The sequence below is a fragment of the Callithrix jacchus genome, chromosome 12 (assembly GCF_049354715.1).
Source record: "Callithrix jacchus isolate 240 chromosome 12, calJac240_pri, whole genome shotgun sequence".
NCBI classification, from domain to species: domain Eukaryota; kingdom Metazoa; phylum Chordata; class Mammalia; order Primates; family Cebidae; genus Callithrix; species Callithrix jacchus.
Genome location: NC_133513.1, coordinates 40,749,686 through 40,771,209, shown reverse-complemented (window position 1 = coordinate 40,771,209; position 21,524 = coordinate 40,749,686). Strand labels below are relative to the sequence as shown.

At 39.0% G+C, this 21,524-nt stretch overlaps 1 protein-coding gene across 34 annotated transcripts in view; it reads right to left on the bottom strand.

Annotated features, from left to right (window-relative positions):
• The window catches only part of PTPN20 (protein tyrosine phosphatase non-receptor type 20), a 103,820-nt gene extending 82,666 nt beyond the window's left edge, over positions 1-21,154 (bottom strand). For 6 of the 34 annotated variants that reach the window (XM_035267748.2, XM_035267747.2, XM_035267755.2 and 3 more), the window contains exons 1-2: positions 21,079-21,154; positions 1,559-1,685 (exon numbers count right to left, since the gene is read on the bottom strand). The gene's annotated coding sequence lies outside the window, so the exon portion shown is untranslated. Of the gene's footprint in view, positions 1-870; positions 1,227-1,558; positions 1,686-1,746; positions 1,823-15,535; positions 15,616-20,530; positions 20,655-21,078 lie in introns of those variants that run through there. The other 28 variants (XM_054242853.2, XM_054242864.2, XM_078343971.1 and 25 more) reach the window with 14 other exon arrangements.
• Positions 21,155-21,524: the final 370 nt, after the last annotated feature.

Sequence of the window (21,524 nt, the reverse complement as noted above, 5' to 3'; positions counted from 1 at the left end):
CTAGCCTAAATCCATCTCCCTGTACTGGCTTAAATGCATCATTTTTATTAGAAAATGTTTAGGGAGTGAATTCTGAAATGAGTAGGAGATTGGTAGATGGAAACTGGGGTCTGAAGAGTCTTTGGGCATGTGCAGTATCTCTTATGCTATCTCATGGGTCACATATATAAATTCGGGGAAAGTTAATACAAAAGCATACAGCAGAAATTTGGGCTGTGGCATCAGCAAGCTCATTCTGTGTAGACTCTAGTTGGTTATATTGGTTTCAACTGATTTCAGCCAGTTTTGTTATCTTGCAAGAAGAGAGAATTTCAGCTTTTCAGAAAGTTGTTTTTATCAACCAATCCTATAAGCTCAAGAATTTCTCTTTGCCACTGGTTAACTCCTTGGGGCATGGTTTCATTAGCAGACCCTGGCTTCCATAATCCAAAGAACTAATTATTTATAGGGTGCAGCTGAACTATTTTCATAACTGAGATCATGTCAGTCAGGAATGTATGCACATTACATATGTGTGCAGACGAGAGTTAATGACTTCACCTAGCAGGCCCAAGACTACTACTCTCCTTAGGAATGCCTGCTTACAAAGCTGGTCCTTGGCTGATATCTGGGAACTTGGTAAAACCATTGCCTACACTAATGGTAAAACCATTGCCTACACTAATATAAAATTTTTCTAAATGAACCTCAGGTCCATCTGTTTGTCCGTCTGTCAAGTAGCTCATTTATCCTAAAACATCTACTTTCCTTCTAGGTATCTGGAATTTCAATGACTGCTATCAGTCACACTGACAGCCCTGATAAAGGCCCTAAACTCTTAGGCTCAGATGACTTTTCCTGATAGACAACATTTCACACAGGTTTCCATACCTTGTCATTCAGAAAATTAGGTGCATCCTATGTGAATCCACTAGAAGATTCTGGGAAGCTTGTATCTGATTTCCCTTTGCTGACTTTGCTCTGTACTGCTTCAGTGTAATATATCTTAGCCATGGATGTGACTACCTGCTGAATCCTAGGAGTTCTTCTTTCCAGTCACTGACACTTGGAGCAATCTTAGAGAGCCCTGACAAAGGCTATCATGGGAAATACACTGTCGTCCTCATTAAAGACCCTACTTAGTTGTATCTCACCTTCTAAGTTCCTGCCTTATACTTCCCAGGAAAGAAAAAAACTACACAGCAAGACCTAAACAGCATCCCAGAGTAATCACAGAACAGCCATCTCTACAAAAGAAAGAAAAACGAACTGTATAATGTTGCAGTATTTTTACCACAAATAATTTTGCATACAAGGCTTATCTAAATCTGACCATTTTTGCACTAAATGTTTTTTAAAAGTAACAAGTTAATATCTTCTTAATATAGAAATATACCTAACAAAATTTAACTTGTTCTGCTATCATGAAAAGAGGAATTCCAGACAAAGGACTCATAATGTACAGTCAATGGACATATATAAATAAGGACTAAAATTAGACTCAATAATAGATCATCAAACCCGGGAAAACTCCAAGTAAAATTATAATATGCAGTTGTCCCTCCCACCTGAGACTCACCTAAGACTCATACTTTCCTTCCAGCATACCTGTTCTGCCTATTGCCTCAAGACTCAGACTTCAAATGAGTTCCTTTAAGTAGATATGAACAGTTTCACAATGGTTTCCAGAAAAACCAATATGCCACCTAAAGGACAAGGAAAACATCTGCACTAAGAAAATGAAAAGAAGTCAGAGAGATAACTTACTGACTTACACAGATCATATCCATGGGTCCACATATGCCTAAAGGCCAATCTTGTCCTTAATCTTTAGCCACTTAACCTGTAAAATAAAAGATTTAGAAAAGGGCTATCAGCAATATGGATCTTTTCGCTGATACAAAAATTTTTAAATCCATATCCTTTCTCCTTAAAACATTGAAGACCATTAGTGATAGTTATAATATTATTATCTGAACTGAGAGCTATAGTCAGGCTCCTTTTAGAAGCCCTGGCATGAACAGAGAAAAAAGTAAAGGCATGTTCCTACTCTTCTAACCTCTATGGACATTTTATCCATGATAAGTTAATAAGGAGAAGAGAAAACCAATCTTCTAGCTTTCTCATCATTTAATGGTTTGAACTTTGAGTTTCTGTAGACTGGTTAAAAAAAAAAAAAAAGAACCAAGTTCTCCACATTTGAAATTCTTCCCTCTCCTAGTTCTTTTTCCCCACCTCCCTCCTCTGTGGTCCTCATAGTCAGATATGAGGTCAAAGGTGAAAAACACTTCCCTGTGACAAGGCAGTGATGCCCAAGCCACTCACTTCTGGTAATAAAGCTGTTCCTAAAGAATAGCAAATGGTACTCAAGTTTTGGGGACTCTATGCTACTTAGAAGCGAGTGGCTAAAGTTGCACAGTAATTAATTTAAAAAAATAGATGAAAATAACAAACAGAAAAATAAACAGAAACAGTTATGTCCTTGGCCTCAATCAGGTACTTCTAAAAAAGTGATTGGGGAGGTTTGGAGACCACTAGCCCCATACCTTCTCCAGTCACCAAACAACCCAGGCTGGATGTGGTTGCCTGACAACCATACCTTCCATGTACTGAGCCACAAGTATGTCTTTCAGGTGCGTGATCATGGCTTTTGATTGTGAAAGTAAAATGCTAAATCAATTCAGCAGGCTTTGAGTGTTTACAATGTGCCAGTCACTGTATCAGAGATGTGGATCCAGGGATGATGCAATAACCTCTGCCTCCAAGGAGGTCATAGTTTAGTGGACATCTGGCAAAGCACCTCACTGATTCTTAACAATTCATATAATCATATCAATAGATGCAAAAAATCATTTGACAAAATCCAAATTCCATCCTTGATTTAAAAAAAATCTTAGAAAACTAGGACTAGAGGCAAACTTTCTCAACTCAATAAAAAATATCTACAAAAAAATCTACAGGTAACTTAACAGTGAGAAACTAGAGACTTTCCTCTAAGATAGGTAACAAGGCCAGGATGTTTTCTTTCAACACTCCTATTCAACATCATATACAATTTCTAACTAATTCAATAAGAAATGGCATACAGTTGAAAAGGAAAAAATAAAACTGCCTTGCTTCTCAGATGACATGAATATTATATAAAATACCTCAACGAATAAACAACAATAAAAACTCCTGGAACTTAGCCAGGCACGGTGACTCACACATGTAATCCCAGCACTTTGTGAGGCTAAGGCAGGTGGATCGCTTGAGGTCAGGAGTTTGAGACCAGCCTGACCAAGATGGCAAAGTCCTATCTCTACTAAAAATACAAAAAATTAGGCAGGCATAGTAGCGCACATCTGTAATTTCAGCTACTTGGGAGGCTGAGGCAGAAGAATCACTTGAATCCAGGAGGCAGAGGTTGCAGTGAGCTGAGATCACACCACTGCACTCCAGCCTGGGCAACAGAGTGAGACTCCATCTCAAAATAAATAAATAAAAACTCCTGGAACTTAATAAGCAATTATAGCAAGGCTGCAGAATACAAAGTTAATATGCAAAAGTCAATTCCTTTCCTATAAACCAGCAATTAACAGCTGGAATTGAAAATTTAAAACACAGTATCATTTACATTAGCTGCCCCCAAAAATTAAATATATAAGTATAAATCTAACAAAATATATTCAGGACCTATATGAGGAACTCTACCACACTTTGACAAAGGAAAGCAAATATCTAAACAAATGGAGAGATATTTCATGTTCATGGATAGAAAAACTCAATATTTTTAAGACCTCAATTCTTCCCAACATGATTTATAGAGCCAAAGTAATTCCAACAAACATACCAGCAAATTGTTTCATGGATATCAACAAATTCTTTCTTAAGTTTATATGAAAAGGTAGAAAACCCAAAATGAGCAACAAAATACTAAAGGAGAGCAAAGTTAGAAGACAAGGTGATACAGGATTTCAAGACTTACTGTAAAGCTGCAACAATCAAGACCACAAGGTACTGTTGAAAGAACAGACAAATAGATCAATGGAACAATAGAGTGTCCATATAAACGTACCCGCACAAATGTAGTCAACCGATCTTTAGGAAAGAAGCAAAGACGTAAGACTATTCTTTTCAACAAATGACACTTGAACAGACCTTACACCTTTCACAAAAATTAACTCAAAATGAATCACAGGCCGAAATGTAAAACATAATAACTCTCAAACTTCTAGAAGATAACTGTGTTGGTGCCCAAGGGCTACCATAACACAGTACCACAAACTGGAGGGGCTTAAAAGAAGAGAAAACAGATCTGGAAGCTAGAAGGCTCAAATCAAGGTGTCAGCAGGGATGCACTCTATCTGAAGGCTCTAGGGGAGGACACTTCCTTGTATCTCCCTGTTTTTTGGTGTTAGCCAGAAGTCCTTGGACAGCATGATTCAACTGGCTCACACAATTTAAACCACCACAGTTTTCTCTCCAATCCCCCAAAAGTCATGTCCTAACTGTGTGCAAAATACATTCACCCCATTTCAACATCTCCAGGAGACTTGACTCATTCCAGCATCAACTTTAAGTACCAAATCGCCTCTAAATATCAATATAATGTCCCAAATATCGTCTCCTAAATCATCTAAATCAGGTATATGTGAGACCGTGGGTATAGTCCATCCTTGGGCAAAGTTTCTCTCCTGTGGACGCTGAAACCCACAAGTTATCTGCTTCCACAATACAACAGGCATAAGACAAATGGTCCCTTTCCGAAAGGGAGAAACTAGAAGGAAAAAATGGCTCACAGGTCTCAAACGAGTCCAAAACATGGCAGGCAAATTTTCATTAGGTTTCCAGGGTCTGAGAGGGCTGTCTGGATCTATAAGTCACACATGTAATCTTTTCAGTGAATGTTTGTTCAGCAACTCCCAATCATGGTCCTGTTTCCAGAGTATGTTTCCTGAATTGGCTGAGAACTTTCAAACCTATCAAGTGCTGGTGCCTTTGCTTAACTATTCCTTCCTCAAGTTATCTCTTTCCTTTTGCATTTCACTATAAGCAGGCAGGAGAAACTGTGGCCCCATCTTTCATGCTTTACTTAAAAATCTCCTCAGCTGAATATACAAGTTCATTGCCTACAAATTCTGCTTTCCACCCATAGGTAAAACACAGTTCAGCCAAGTTTCTGCCACTCTGTAATAAGGATCACTTTTCCTCTAGTGTCTGATAATATGTTTATGCACTTCCTTTTTAAGGCCTCACTAGAAGCATCTTTAAAGTTCATATTTCTAGTAACATTCTGTTCATGAAAATATATGTATTCTCTAAGATGCAGAGAATCTATGATAGATGCTTTCTCTACAATTCCCCTCTCTTTGAGCCTTCACCAGAATCACTTTTAATATCTGTAATTCTACCAATAGTCTTTTCAAAGCAGTCTAGGCTTTTCATATTAAAATTCTTCCAGTCTCTACACAATTCCAAAGCTACTTCCATGTTTTTAGGTACTCATTACAACAGAAAAAGACTTCCTGGTATCAAAATATGTATTCATGTCCTATGGCTGCCATAACAAATTGCCACAAATGGATGGCTTATAAAAATCAGAAATGTATTCTCTCACAGTTCTGGGGGCAGAAGTCTGAAGGTAAGGTGGTGGCAAGGCCATGCCCTCTCTTAGGCCCCAGGGAAGGATGCTTCCTTGTCTCTTCCTAACTTTTGGTGGTTTCAGCAATCTTTGATGTTCCCTGGTTTAGACATCCCACTCCAATTTCAGCCTGTGCTGTCACATGAATTTCTCCCTCTGTCTGTGTCCAAATTTCCCTTGTTTCACAGGGACACCAGTCATTGCATTAGGACCTCAGCTTACATCTGCAAAGGCCCTATTTCTAAATAAGGTTGGATTCGTAGGTACCTGGGGTTAGAACTTCAAAATATTCTCTTAGGGTATAAAATTCAACCACACATCAATAATCCAAGAGAAAATCCAGGTGATCTTGGTTTTCACAATGAGTTTTTAAATACAACAACAAAAAATAATCCATGTAACAAAGCTGATAAGTTGGACTTCATTAAAATTAAAAACTTCTGGCCAGGCATGGTGGCTCACGCCGTAATCCCAGCACTTTGGGAGGCTGAGGAGGGTAGATCACGAGGTCAAGAGATCGAGACCATCCTGGTCAACATGGTGAAACCCCGTCTCTACTAAAAATACAAAAAATTAGCTGGGCATGGTGGCGCGTGCCTGCAATCCCAGCTACTCAGGAGGCTGAGGCAGGAGAATTGCCTGAACCCAGGAGGCAGAGGTTGTGGTGAGCCGAGATCACGCCATTGCACTCCAGCCTGGGTAACAAGAGCAAAACTCCGTCTCAAAAAAAAAAAAAAATTTAAAACTTCTTTTCTGCAAAATACACTATTAAGAGAGTAAAAAGACAAGCTACAGACCAGAAAAAAATGTTTGAAAAACACATATCTGATAGGGAATTTCTAATTAAAAAATATACAAAGATCCTTAAAGCTCAACAATGAGAAAACAAACAACTTTATTTAAAAATTGGCAAAACAGGCATGCCACTGCAAATTCTGTGAAACAGGAGAAAAACTGTGAGTTCCCAAACTGTTAAAGGGAGAAAACCTAATTCCAAACACAATCCCTACTGGGAATCTGAAAATCCAGATCACAGCAGAATTTAACCTTACCTAAAGATGGAAGGAATTTAGGGAGTCACACAAAACATAAAAGTAGAAGTAGCAGGAAGTGCCTTGTACGCACTCCCAGTCCCCAGCTCAAGCACAGGGAAGCCATCCCTGACTATACCTCACCAAAACCCTTGAGGAAGACAACAAGCAGAATTGCAGAAGGGCTGCAGAGTGAAGAACACTGCCAGATGAAATTGGTAGTAGTTTCGACTGGGCACAAATTTTCCTGAGTGGAGTCCAAGGAACAAGGAGGACCTGCTGCAGATATAAGCAAGTGCAGGAGCACAGGAACTGCCACCAACTGAGCAGGTGCAAGGTCTGAGTGGGGCACTGCATGATATGTGGCCTCACCAGCTGCATGGGAGCTGAGTCAGGCCTCTTGCTACTGGCTATCCCCGACTTCCCTGGTGAACTATATAATACAACAGAGGGGGCCAAGATCCCTCATGGAACATCACCCCATTGACCTGAGAACCAACCCCATCCCCCACAGTGGCCTCAGCAAACCCTGCCCAAGGAGAATCTGAGCCCAGACCATGCTGCCACCTGATGGCATTCCCTACCCGCCCCGGTAGTTGAACACAAAACATAGAAACTCTGGGAAGCATTATCCCCCACCCACAGCCCCCACCACCTGAGAAAACAAAATAGTTACCCTGGCCATCTTAGGGCAGACTTAGAGTCCCCTACTACTAGCACAGCTGGTGCTCTCCTGAAAGCTCCACCTCCTAGATAGAGGCCAACCAACTCAGGCCATTACAGCAACACAACAGAATAATCCTAATCTCAGGAAGAAGTCAACACCTAATTCCACTACCTGCAACATCCTGGCTAACCAGAGGTCCTAAGTATATCGGCATGACAACCTCACTGTAGCATAACCAGCATTCAAGAAAGCCAGCACACTAAACTTATCTACGACCAAGGACTCTCAGAGTCTACTTCACTTTCCTGCCACCTCTACCAGAGAAGATGCTGGTATCCATGGTGGGGGAACCTGAAGATGGATCACAGCACAGGACTCTTTGCAGACATCCCCCAGCACCAGTCCAGAGCCTGGTAGCCCTGCTGGGTGGCTAGACTCAGAAGAGCAATAACAAGTATTGTAGTCCAGCTCTCAGGAAGTCTCATCCCTGAGGGAATGGGGAGAACACCACATCAAGGGATCACTCCGTGGGACAAGAGAATCTGAACAGCAGGCCTTGAGTTTCAGACCTCTCTACTGAAATAGTCTACTCAAATGAGAAAGAACCAGAAAAGTAATTGTAGTAATAAGACAGAACAAGATTCTCTTACACCCACAAAAGATCACACCAGTTCTCTAGCCAAAAAGAAATCCTTGAAGTGCCACATAAAGAATTCAGAAGGTTGACTATTAAGCTACTCAAGGAGATACCAGAGAAAAGTTAAAAAAAAAAAACACTTAAAGAAATTTTTTAAAAATACAGTATATAAATGAAAAATTCTCCAGAGAAATAGATATCACAAAGAAAAAAAACACAACAACTTCTGAAAATGAAAGATACTCTTAGAGAAATACAAAAATCAGTGGGAAGTTTGAAAAATAGACTAGAATAAATAGAAGAAAGAACTTCAGAACTCTAAGACAAGGCTTTTGAATTAACATAATCAGACAAAGACAAAAAAAAAGAATTTTAAAAAATGAACAAAGCTCCAAGAAATGTGGGATAATGTTAAATGACCAGACTAAGACTAATTGATGTTCCTGAGGATAAAGAGAAATCTAAAAGTTTGGAAAACTTATTTGAGAGAATAATTGAGGAAAACTTCCCTGGCCTTTTTAGAGATCTAGACATCCAAATACAAGAAGCTCAAAAAACATGTGAGAAATGCATTGCAAAAAAGATAATCACCTAGGCACAGTCATCAGGTTATGTGAAGTCAAGGCGAAAAAAGAATCTTGAGCTGTGAGACAAAAGCATGAAATCTCCTATAAAGAAAAATTTACCAGATTAACAGCAGATTTAGCAGAAACCTTATAAGCCAGAAGGGAAAAGAGTCCTATCTTTAGTCTCCTGAAACAAAATAATTGTCAGCCAAGAATTTGCATTCAGCAAAACTAAGCTTCATAAATGAGGGAGAGATTAAAATCTTTTTTAGATAAACAAATGCTGATAGAATGTGCCACTAATAAGCCAGCACTACAAGAAATGCTTAAAGGAGTTTTAAACCTTGAAAAAAAACTCAAAATACACCAAAATAGAACCTCCTGAAAGCACAAATCTCACAGAGCCTATAAAACAATAACACAACAAAAAAGGTATTAAGACAATAACTAGCATGATGAATAAAACAATACCTCACACCTCAATACTAGCATTGAATGTAAATGGCCAAAATGCTCCACTTAAAAGATACAGAATGGCAGAATGGATAAAAATCCACCAGCCAAATATTTGCTGCCTTTAAGAGACTCACCTAACACATAAGGTCTCACATAAAAGGATTAGTCCAACAGGCAAACATCACAATCCTAAAAACATATACACCCAACACTGGAGCTCACAAAATTTATAAAACAATTGCTGCTACACCTAAGAAATGAGACAGATGGCAACACAATAATATTGAGGAAGTTCAATACTCCACTGACAGCACTACACAGGTCATCAAGAGAGTCAGCAAAGAAATAATGGGCTTAAGCTACACTCTTGAGCAAACGAACTTAAAAGATACTTACAGAATATTCTACCCAAGAAATGCAGAATATGCAATATTTTCTTCAGCACATGGAACATTCTCCAAGATAGATCATATAATAGTTTACCAAAAAGAATCAATAAATTCATAAAATCAAAATTATATAAGTATTCTTTAAGACCCCAGTGGAACAAAACTGGAAATTAACTCCAAAAGGAACCCTTGACACTATACAAATACATGGAAATCAATTAATTAATTAATTAATCTGCTCCTGAATGATCTTTGGGTCAACAATGAAATCACGACAGAAATTAAAAATTATTTGAGTTGAACAAAAATAGTGAAATAAATTATCAAAACCTCTAGGATACAGCAAAAGCAATGCTAAGAGGAAAGTTCATTGCATTAAATGCCTACATCAAAAAGTCTGAAAGAGCACAAACAATATAAGGCCACACCTCAAGAAACTAGAGAAATAAGAACAAACTAAACACAAGCCAACCAGAATAAAAGAAATAACAAAGATCAAAGCAGAACTAAACAAAATTGAAACAAAAAATACAAAAGATAAATGAAACAAACAGCTGGTTCTTTGAAAAGATCAACAAAACTGATAGACCATTAGCTAAATTAACCAAGAGAGAAGATCCAAATAAACTCGATAAGAAATGAAACAGGATATTAAAACAGATAATACAGAAATACAAAAGCTCATTCCAGGCTACTATTAACACCTTTATGCACACAAACTAAAAAATCTAGAGTAGATAAATAAATTCCTGGAAATATATAGCCCTCCCAGATTAAATGAAGAAATACAAACTGAACAGACCAATAATTTTTTTAAAAGGCCAACAACAACAACAAAAACCCCAGACCAGATGGATTACTGGCTGTATTTTATCAGATATTCAAAGAATAGTTGGTACCAATCTTATTGAAACTGTTCCAAAAGACAGGGAAAGATAATTCTCCCTAAATCATTATGTGAAGCCCAAACCAGAAAAGGACATAAAAAAAAAAAGAGAACTATAAACCAATACCCCTGAGGAACATAGATGCAGAAAACCTCAATAAAATATTAGCTAAGTGAATCCAACAGCATATCAAAAAGATGATATGTCATGATCAAATGGGTTTAATATCAAGGGTGCAGGGATAGTTTAACATATACAAGAAGATAAATGTGATATATCGCATAAATAGAATTAAAAACAAAAAAAAATCACATGATTATCTCAATAGATACAGAAAAAGCATTTGACAAAATCCAGCATCCCTCAGCAAAACTGGCATAGAAAAAATATACCTTAAGGTAATAAAAACCCTCTATGACAAACCCACAACCAACATTATACTGAACAGGGAAAAGTTAAAAGCATTCCCCCTGAGAACTGGAGCAAGACGAGGACACCCACTTTCACAACCTCTATTCAACATAGCACTGGATGTCCTAGTCAGAATAATCAGACAAAAAAAATAAAGGGCATCCAAATTGGTAAAGAGGAAGTCAAACTGTCACTATTCACCAATGATATGACTGTATACCTAGAAATCCCTAAAAACTCATCCAAAAAGCTCATAGATCTGATAAATTCAGTAAGTTTCAAGACACAAAATCAAGGTACACAAATCAGTAGCGCTACTACACCACAACAATAACCAAGCTGAGAAACAAATCAAGAATGCAATCCCTTTTACAACATTTGGAAAAATAAAAATAAAAATAAAATAATTAGTAATATACCTAACTAAGGAGGGGAAAGATCTCTACAAGGAAAACTACAAAATACTGGTGAAAGGAAACAGTGATGACACAAACAAATGGAGGTACCATTTCATGGATGGGTAAAATCAATATTGTGAAAATCACTAAACTTCCTAGAGCAATCTACAGATTCAATGCAATTCCTATCAAAGTACCATCATCATTCTTCACAGAACTAGAAAAAAAATCCTAAAATTCATATGAAACCAAAAAAGAACCCACATAACCAAAGCAAGATTAACCAAAAAACAAATCTAGAGGCATCATATTATCCCACTTCAAACTATACTACAAGGCTATAGTTACCAAAACAGCATGGTACTGGTATAAAAATAGGCCAATGGAACCAATGTAGACCATGCAGATCAATGTAACAGAATAGAGAACCTAGAAATAAAGCTAAATACAGCCTAGAAATAAAGCTAAATACAGTTCCAGTGGTCTTCCATGTAGACCAATGGAACAGAATAGAGAACCTAGAAATAAAGCTAAATACAGCTAACTGATCTTTGACAAAGCAAGCAAAAACATAATGTCAGAAAAGGACCCCCTGTTCAACAAATTCTGTTATTTACCAGTGGGAAAAGTGTCATTTCCCCACTTTACAGTGCTGGGATAAAGTCACAAGCAGAAGAATGAAACTGGATCCTCATCTCTCACCTTATACAAAAATCAACTCGAGATGGATCAGAGACTTAAATCTAAAGACCTAAAGCCATAAAAATTCTAGAAGATAACATTGGCAAAACTCTTCTAGATATTGGCTTAGGCAAATACTTCATGACCAAGAACCCAAAGCAAATACAATAAAAACAAAAATAAATAGATGGAACCTGATGAACCTAAAAAGCTTCTGCACCACAAAAATAATCAGCAGAGTAAACAAACAACCCACAGAATAAGAGAAAATATTCACAAACTATGCATTCAACAAAGGACAAATTTCCAGAATCTACAAGAACTCAAACAAATCAGCAAGGGAAAAAACAAAAAAGTCAAAAAGTAGGCAAAGGACGTGAATAGATAATTCTCAAAAGAAGATATACAAAGAGCCAACAAACATATGAAAAGATGCTCAACATAACTAATTATCAGGAAAATGCAAATCAAAGCTATAATGAGATACTTTATTCCTACAAGAAAGGCAATAATCAAAAAATAAAAAATAATACACGTTGGCATGGATGTGGTAAAAAGGAACACTTTTGTACTGCTGGCAGGAATGTAAACCAGTACAACCACTATGGAAAACAGTATGAAGAGTCCCTAAAGAACTATAAGTATAACCATTTATCCAGCAATCCCACTACTGGGTATCTACTTAGAGTAAAAGAAGTCATTATATGAAAAAGACATGTGCACAGCCATGTTTAAAGCAACATAATTCACCATTGCAAAAATAAAGAACCAGTCTAAACACCCATACCCATCAACCAACGAGTAAATAAAATGTGATATATACACACACACACACACACACACACACACACACCATGGAATACTACTCAGCCATAAAACGGAACAGAATAATGGCATTTGTAGCAACCTGAGTGGAGTTGGAGACCATTATTCTAAGTGAAATAACTCAGGAATGGAAAACCAAGTATCATATATTCTCACTTAAAAATGGGAGCTAAGCCGAGGATGAAAAGGAATAAACGATATAATGGACTTTGGGGACTTGAAGGGAAGTTGGAATGTGGGGTAAGGGATAAAGTAATACACATTGGGTAAAGTGTACACTGCTCAGGTGGTGGGTGCACCAAAATTTCAGAAGTTACCACTAAGAAACTTATCTCTGTAACAAAAAAACCACCTGTTCTCCAAAAACTATTGAATTTTTTTTTATAAAAGGAAAAGAAACAAAAAATAAAGTGGGCAAAATACCTAAATTGACACCTCATCAGAGAACTTATGATGTTGAGCATCTTTTTCACATGCTTATTTGCCACCTCTATAAGTTCTTATTGAAATTACAAACTAAAATAATGAGGTAATACTACGTACTTATTAGAATGGCTAAATCCCAAAAAACTGACAATAGCAAATGCTGATGAGTATATGGAGCAACAGGAACACTCATTCATTGTCAGTGGGAATGCAAACTGATACAGCCACTTTAAAGACACTTTAACAAATTCTTTCAAAGTTACACATAGTATTGGCATGTGATTCAGCAACTGTACTCTTAGGTATTCACCTAATTAACCTGAAAACTTACATCCATACAAAACCTGCATTCAAATGTGTATAGCTGCTTAACTCATAATCACCCAAAACTGGAAGCAACCAAGATGTAACCATAATTTGAATAAACTGTGATACATCCATTGTGGAGACAAAAGTTACTCCATTTTGGATGTTAATCCACTATTCTGACTTCTGATGAACCCCAGTCATGGAAACGCCTCCTTGATTCCTACCTTATTTCCTATCCATAGTGTAAGAACATGTCAACCTTGATGTTATCATAAAAATTACAGGCAATAATGCATACTGCAATCTTGCCTGTTCTCAAGGGTTGTCTTTAATTGTCTATGGAGCCTGTATATACCCCTTTCCCATGATATGTAAGCCCTGAGTCTGGAGAGTAATGGTGCGAACGTCAACATGTCTTACTGCTGCCTGAGAACACACTTCTGTCCAAAATTTCCCCCTAAATATCACCCTCTGCCAACAAACTAGATATGTTTGCCTCATTCTTTGATTTCTTGGCTCCTTCTATATTTGGGGGTTATTTTGCATATACAGCCCTTTCAAGGAACATCTATATAATGATAAACAATAAACTATCAAGCTATAATAAGATATGGAGAAACCTTAAAGTTTCTAAAGAAAAGAAGCCAATTTGAAAGGCTATATACTACATAATTTCAACTACATGACACTGTAGAAAATGCAAAGCTTTTAAGACAACAAAAAAATCAGTGGTTAGTAGGGGTTCAGAAGTTGAAGTGAAATAATGAATAGATGAAGCACAGAAGACTTTTAGGGCAACATAACTATTTTGCATGATACTATAATTGTGGATACATGACATTATACATTTGTCAAAAACTATAAATATGTACAATAAAACTAGTGAACCCTAATGTAAACTAGAGACTTCAGTTAATACTAATCTATAGATATTGGTTTATTATCTATAACAAATGTACCAAACAAATGCAACATATTAATAACAGGGAAAACTGTGGGGCTGAGGAGTCATAGGATAACTTTCTGTAATATCTGCTCAATTTTTTCATAAAACTGTTCTAAAAGCAGTCTATAAAATAAGATTTTTAAGAGTGAAGAGAACAAGAATTTAAAAAGATAATCATCTAAAGCAAAAATAATGACAATTAAATGGTGGCATTTATAAGATATGTAGACATAAAATACATGGCAATCATAGCACAAAGTCTGGGTGGGAAATAATGGAAGCACACTGTTGCAAGGTATATATTACATTATATGTAAAATGATATATTATTTGAAGGTAGACCGTGACAAACTTATATAGCCTAGAGTAACCACTAAGAAAAAGAATAAAAAGAAGGAGAAGAAGCATGGAGGAGAAAAAGCAGAGGAAACAGGAGTGGTACTGGTATAAGAATAGACATATAGCTCAGCAGGAAAGAACAGAGAGATTAGAAATAATTCACACATAGCAACAATTGATTTAGGAAAGGAAAGGTGCCAAGATGATATAATGGGATAGGATAGTGCTTTCAACAAACGTGTTGGGAAAATGAGACATCCATATACAGAATTATGAACTTCGCCCCATATTCATATTATGTATAAAAATCAACTCAAAATAGATGACAGACCAAAATGCAAACTCTAAACTTATAAAACTTCTAGATGAAAACTTAAGGGAAAACTTTTGTGACACTGGATTATGCAAAAATTTCTTAAGACACTAAGCACAAACCACAAAAGAAATAATTGATAACTTGACTTCAAAAAAATTAAAATCTTTTGCTCTTCAAAAGACAGTATTTAAGAAAATGCAAAGTCAAGCCATAGTCTGTGAGAAGATATCTGCAAAACACACATCTGAGAAAGGCTTTTCATCCCAAATATACAGACCCTTATGACTCAAAAAGAGAACAACTCACGTTTAAATAACAGTCAATAGATGTGTCAAAAGTATCAAGAGACACTTCACCAAAGAAGACACACAGATGGCAAATAAACACATGAAAAGATGCTTAACACAAATGGCCAATATAAAAATGTAAAGGAAAACCATAATGAAATATTACTATATACCTATTAAAAACGGTAAAATCAAGCACACACACACACACGAACCAATACAAAGTGGTTCTAGTGAGAATGTGGAGCAAATAGAATCTCATGCATTGCTGCTGGGATCACTACTTATCATCCTGCTTTATTTTTCCCAAAAGCACTTTGTATTACTTTAAAATCTGCTTACATATATAAGTCCATATGTACCTTCTCACATGTTTATTGTCTATCTTCCCCCATATAAGTACTATGAGGCTGGCAAGTTGGTCTGTCCTGTCATCACTGTGTCATTCTGGAACCAAGAACAGCGTATGGCAATCTTTACATATTTGTTAAAAGTCAGGAAGGAGTGGAAAGAAAAGACACTAAGATATCTATAAGTGAATGTACGAAGACAAGGAACCCAGTCACAGCAGTCTACAGAGGGGCAATCTACGTGCATAAGAGAAAATTAATTTAGACCACTAGGAAGCTGTATGGTACAACACAAGATTCCCAATTTCGGCTGCACATTAGAATTAGCTAGAGAGCTTTGCAAAATCCCAATTCCAGGCCACACAAGATCAACAAAATCAGAATGTCTGAGAATGGAACATCAGCACTGGTAATCGAGACAGTCTCGCTCTGTTGCCAAGGCTGGAGTGCAGTGGCGTAATCTCAGATCATTGCAACCGCTTCCCACATTCCACTGATTCTCCTGCCTCAGTCTCCCAAGTAGCTGGGACTACGGGCGTGCACCATCACACCCAGCTAATTTTTGTATTTTCGGTAGAGATGGGGTTTCACCATGTTGGCCAGGATGGTCTCAATCTCTTGACCTCATGACCCACCCACCTCAGCCTCCCAAAGTGCTGCTGGGATTACAGGCATGAGCCACCACACCCAGCCAAGCACCTATTATTTTAAAGTTCCTCAGGTGACCCCAGTGTGCACTCAAAGTTGAGAATCACTGAGAAAATGGAACCTAGATCTTGGAAATACACACAACTGAGTGTGCAAGCTACTTAACCTCAAACTCCCTTAGCCTCAAAATTCTCATCTACAAAATGGGAATTATACATACCTCCCAGAGTTGCTGAAATATTGAGATTCTACATGAAGCTCTCAGGAAATGTAAATTCTCATCCTCAGGGGAAACTTGATCAAATCTTCATAGCTTAGTGTAAGAAATGCTAATTTTGTCAGCAATTCACATTTTTAATTGTTACCTGATTATCATATTGAACATTTACATTGGGGAAGTTCAGAAATGCTCATGTTTCCACTTTCCTGGTGGTAAAGTGCTGCCTGAAGCCAGGTTTATTTTAAATTTTCAGGAGCAAATAAACTATGGCGGGAAATCTAGCTGACTATGGCAGTGATTCTCAAACCTAGCTGCATATTAGAATCACCTGAGAATTTTTTTTCTTTAAATACACCATTGTCCAGACCTAACCCAGGTCAAATTAAATCAGAATCCCTGGGGTGGCTCCAGAACATCAATACTTAAAAAAAAAAAAAAGCTGATTGAAAGGTAATTGCAAAACATGGTCAGGGCTTAAAAGCACTGATTTGCACTAACAATATCCCATGCTAACTGCACATCAGAGTCACTTGGGGAGCTCTTATGAAAACAGATTCATTCCAGAACCCTATCGAGACTTACTGATTCAGAATCTATGGAAGTGGAGCCTGTCATTCTGCAAATCTTCATAAAGCTGCACACTGGTGATTCTGATGCAAACTCACTGGGAACCATTACTTTATATCATACATTTACTCTCCATGTTATATATCTGCAAAGATCATTTAGAACTTTCACTGGTCTCAAATGCCAAGCCTACCAGTCACTTTTAATCAGTATCTGACACAACACATCACGGTAACTCCAAAGACATTACAGATCTTTTCAGAACACTTTTATGTGCAGCCCACTGATCCACATCACTTACCATATGCTATGCCTAATAGTGGCTACGTAGTCCATTGGTCTTTCTAACCCAATTCCTCTAAATGGGCTGCTCATCTGGGAAAAGCAACATGGAATCACATTACTCCCTAAGCCTTATTCCCCTTCGCTAAGTAGTAAGTAATGTCAGGATTAATGAAATGAACTCCATTGATCAAGTGAGTCTACATGAAATCTGAGTTGTTTTCTGCACCTAGAAACAAACTATTATCTATTTGTTTCCCTCAGAGAGATGAACTCAGAGGAAACAAGAGTGATCCTTGAGGTGGAAGTAATATAGTGCACTGCAATTTTAAAACTCTACTTAGACGCAATAACAGGACACTTGGAGAATTTTTCTTTTTTTTGAAACGGAGTCTCATACTGTTGCACAGGCTGGAGTATGGTGGCACCATCTCCACTCACTCAACCTCCACCTCCCAGGTTCAAGTGATTCTCTTGCCTCGGCTTCCCAAGTAGCTTGGATTACAGGCACCCACCACCACACCACACCCAGCTAATATTTTTGTATTTTTAACAGAGACGGGGTTTCACTATGTTTGCCAGGCTAGTCTTGAACTCCTGTCCTTGTGACCCACCCACCTTGGCCTCCCAAACTGCTGGGATTACAGGCGTGAGCCAACGCACCCTGCCAAATTATTTTGATAGATCAAACCAATCAGTATACATAACACCTTGGTGGTACTACCAGGCAGACAATAATAGTAGCATCTAAACAACCAGGCACTATGTTAGACATAGTAAATATATTAACTCACGTGATTCTCAATTGCAATGATAATAGCCCTATCAGGCAGGTACTACTATTATTTCCATTTTGTCAAAAAGAAACAAAGGCACACAGAAGTTAGATAATTTATTCAAAGTCTCATAGCTAATAAGTGGCAGTTTTCTGAAACCAGATAATCTGGCTTTGGAGTCCATCAACTTCAAGTACTCCACTGCAATGCAGATGAGTGAAGACCAAGCAATTAAAAAAAAAAAAAAAAGGTTAATGTCTGCAGTAGAAACAGGAGGTCAGGGTATGTGTAACTTGGGCAAGTTACTTAACCTCTTGGAGCCTACTTTTGCATCTGAAAAATCAGGATAATAATGGTACCTGCCTTGTAGAGCTGAAGTGGCGATTAAACAAGATTATGCATGAGATTTGCTTAGATAAGCGCTCGTCACTTTTAAGAGCTCAGTCTGTTATACTCGAGCGAGTTTAAACAGAAGCACCACGCACTGAGTTTGTTGAGAGTCCATCTTTATGCTGGCATCCGAGAGTCAGCTAAAGCTCAAACCTCTTAGCCAAGAACAAAGGGTGGTCTACATTTTTATACCAGTTTAGGGTCGGGGGTGGTAAGCAGATTATTACAGAAGCAGAAGGAGGAACTTAGGGAGAAGGGGGGGCCTAACAAAAAGTTCTATTTAAAATTATTTTTTTACTCAGGATGTGGGGTAGCAGTGTGGGGTAGCAGTTACACAGTTGCAGATACAGTATGTACAGGGCTGGTGGGCCCTGTTTCTCAGAAAATTGGTTACAAAGATGCCAGGTGTCTCAGACCACAAGCTTTCAGAACAGAATGCCCTATATAACTCAGGGTGGGCAAACATAGCTCAGGGTGGGCAAAATGGAGTTGGCAGGATTGTTTAAAATGTATTCATTATAGCCAAGCTCAAGCTAAGGTATTTCAAGTCAATGTCAGCCATTATTACTATCATTTGTATTTTAATACAGCTCACATGGTCAGGGAGAAATGAAAATCTATGAAACAGAAAATTTTCCTGCCGATCTTAGATTTGCAGATTCTGTAGATTACTAATACATCAGATCCAATATGAAATGCAGTCCTAAGAGATTTTCAGAAAAACTTAAGGACAGTCACTGTGACAAATCCCAGCCCAACCAGTCCAGGACAATGGCTCTAAAAGGCAAACAGTCTCAATTATCAGGCTGTGTACATGTAACCACAACAAGAACCAGACTTCTGAGTAGCTGCAAACTGTAGTTCTCTGTGATTGGAGAACATGCCACAGAACAGCCTATCAGGTGGTAATTATCAGCCCTCCCCAGTCACATGTGTATAAACAGAAAAGAAAAACAAAATGAGGGCTCAAATAAAAACTGTTAACATTCATCAGATGCCTGACACTCTATTAAATGTTTTTCATGCATTACTTCATTTAATCCTCTCGACATTTCCAAAGTTGAACACGACATCACCACACTGGTTTGCACCACTTTAGATACAGGACTACACATCTCAAATGGGTGCTCAGCACTGCCTGGGAATCCGGCTCTATTGGATTGGGTGCAAGTCCACTTTCACCCTCTCTAGGACTCTGTCACACATCTGTTCTCCAAGTTCCCACAACTTTCCTCTCCCCTGCTGCCCTCCCTCTCAGCTGATGACTGCTTATACGGATAGACTCTCATGCTACCCCCAACAGTATCTGCACCTGTTATCTCAGCTTCCCCTCTGGTTACAACAGAGTAAGTGTCCCTGCTCATTTCAAAACCAACTACCCACCTGCTTAGGGTCTCCTCCTTTCCCAGGTATTCAACAACTACCCTCTACAATGTTCCCCTCTTTCATCTGCAGCAGTTTTTCCTTTTTATGAGTTTAATCACATTGGCATATAAACATTCTGCTTTCTTCTATCTTGAAAAAAAAAAAAAAACTCCACCCAATCTTAAGGCCCCTCTTCTCCATTAAGGTTGTTCTTGTCAAAATGACTAAAATCCTTCTAATTGCCAAAGTCATCTTACACAGTAACATTCAACATGGTTGACACTGCCTCCCTCCCTTTTTTGGCTTCCCCTTCTCTTCTTTGTGTACACTATTGAACTAGATGTCTTCACCAATCTCCTATTTTAAATACTATGTACAGTATATGATGTTGATTCCAAAGGTCAACTCTAGTCCGACATCCTCCAGGACTTCAGATTTACATTTCTAAAAAGCATATTTGATATCTCAACCCAAATATCTACTAGATGATTTATGTGTGTATATTTCACATTAAAAAAAAAATCTACCAGTTGACTGATTAATTGATAAATGGAGAGAAGGATGAATAGGTAATGTGAAAAATCAAATGTGCTAAATGTTCATGGCACCTGTAGGTGGTAAGTCGCCAGAGTCCGCTGCAAAATTCTTCCCAGCTGTGCTCTTTGTAAGTCTTCTGTTGGAAAAACCTACTCGGCATCTCAAACCTAACACATTCAAAACATAAGTACTGATTCCATGATTTCCAAAAATGAAACTTACCACACCCTACAGTTTTCCTTGAGTCAAGGCTGGAATATGAGGGCCTTGCCTATCATGTTCATTGATATTCCGAGCTTCTTGAATAGTGTCTGGGACACAGGAGGCGTTCAAAATAGCTGCTGAATGGACTGATGAATTCATGTTCTTTCTTTCTAGGTCTCTCAACCTCCACCGGCCCTTGGGTCATTGGGAAGTTCTTGGCCATCTTAGCACCTGATGATGGCTTCTTATCAATCATACCACATCCCTGCTCCTCAGGGAGCTGGCGGCCTTCCCCTGGCACGGAGCCACAGGGTTCCTGTCCCAGTCCTGTCACGCACAGGTGCCCCGACACGCATCACAGTGCAGCTGGCATTACACGGCCAGGGCTGGGTCCTGCCCTCGCGTTGCAGCGGCACTGCCTCATAGCCCAGGCTCTCCCGGGCAGCCTCCCGAGCCAACGCCACAACCCACGCCTTGGGCCCCCGGTGCACCAACGGCATCTTCTTCTTCACACCCGGCCTCCCCTACGCCCTCTGCCCACCTGGCCCCCAGCCACCTCTCCTCACCTGGGCCTGCGGGTCTCCCCAACTGCCCGGCCGCAACCCCAGCAACCTCGCCAGTTGGGCCCACGCGGAGCCAACCGGCCTTCGTCGCGGTCCAATCCCACCTGCGCCCGCGAGCCTGCGCACTGGAGCCTCGCCCTGGGCTGCCCTCTGTCGGCCAGGCCCCGGCTGACGGTGCCTCCCTCTACCGGTCCTCCAGGGCACTGAGAGCCCATCGCAGACGCCGCTGTAATTCCCTGCAGGCGGTGCACCACCCTGTGCGTGTGCCCCTCTCCAAGACCAGGCTGTTAATGCCAACAGCGCTCTGAACCATGCTCATATCCTGAACCACTAAGGACTGTGTTCTCCAGGAGTGCTCGACTGACCCACGCCTGCCCTCTAAGGCCCTACTGAGGCCCCAGCGTGCTGGGGTGGGCGGGGGGTGGAGTGGGGGGTTCTGTTTGTAGTAT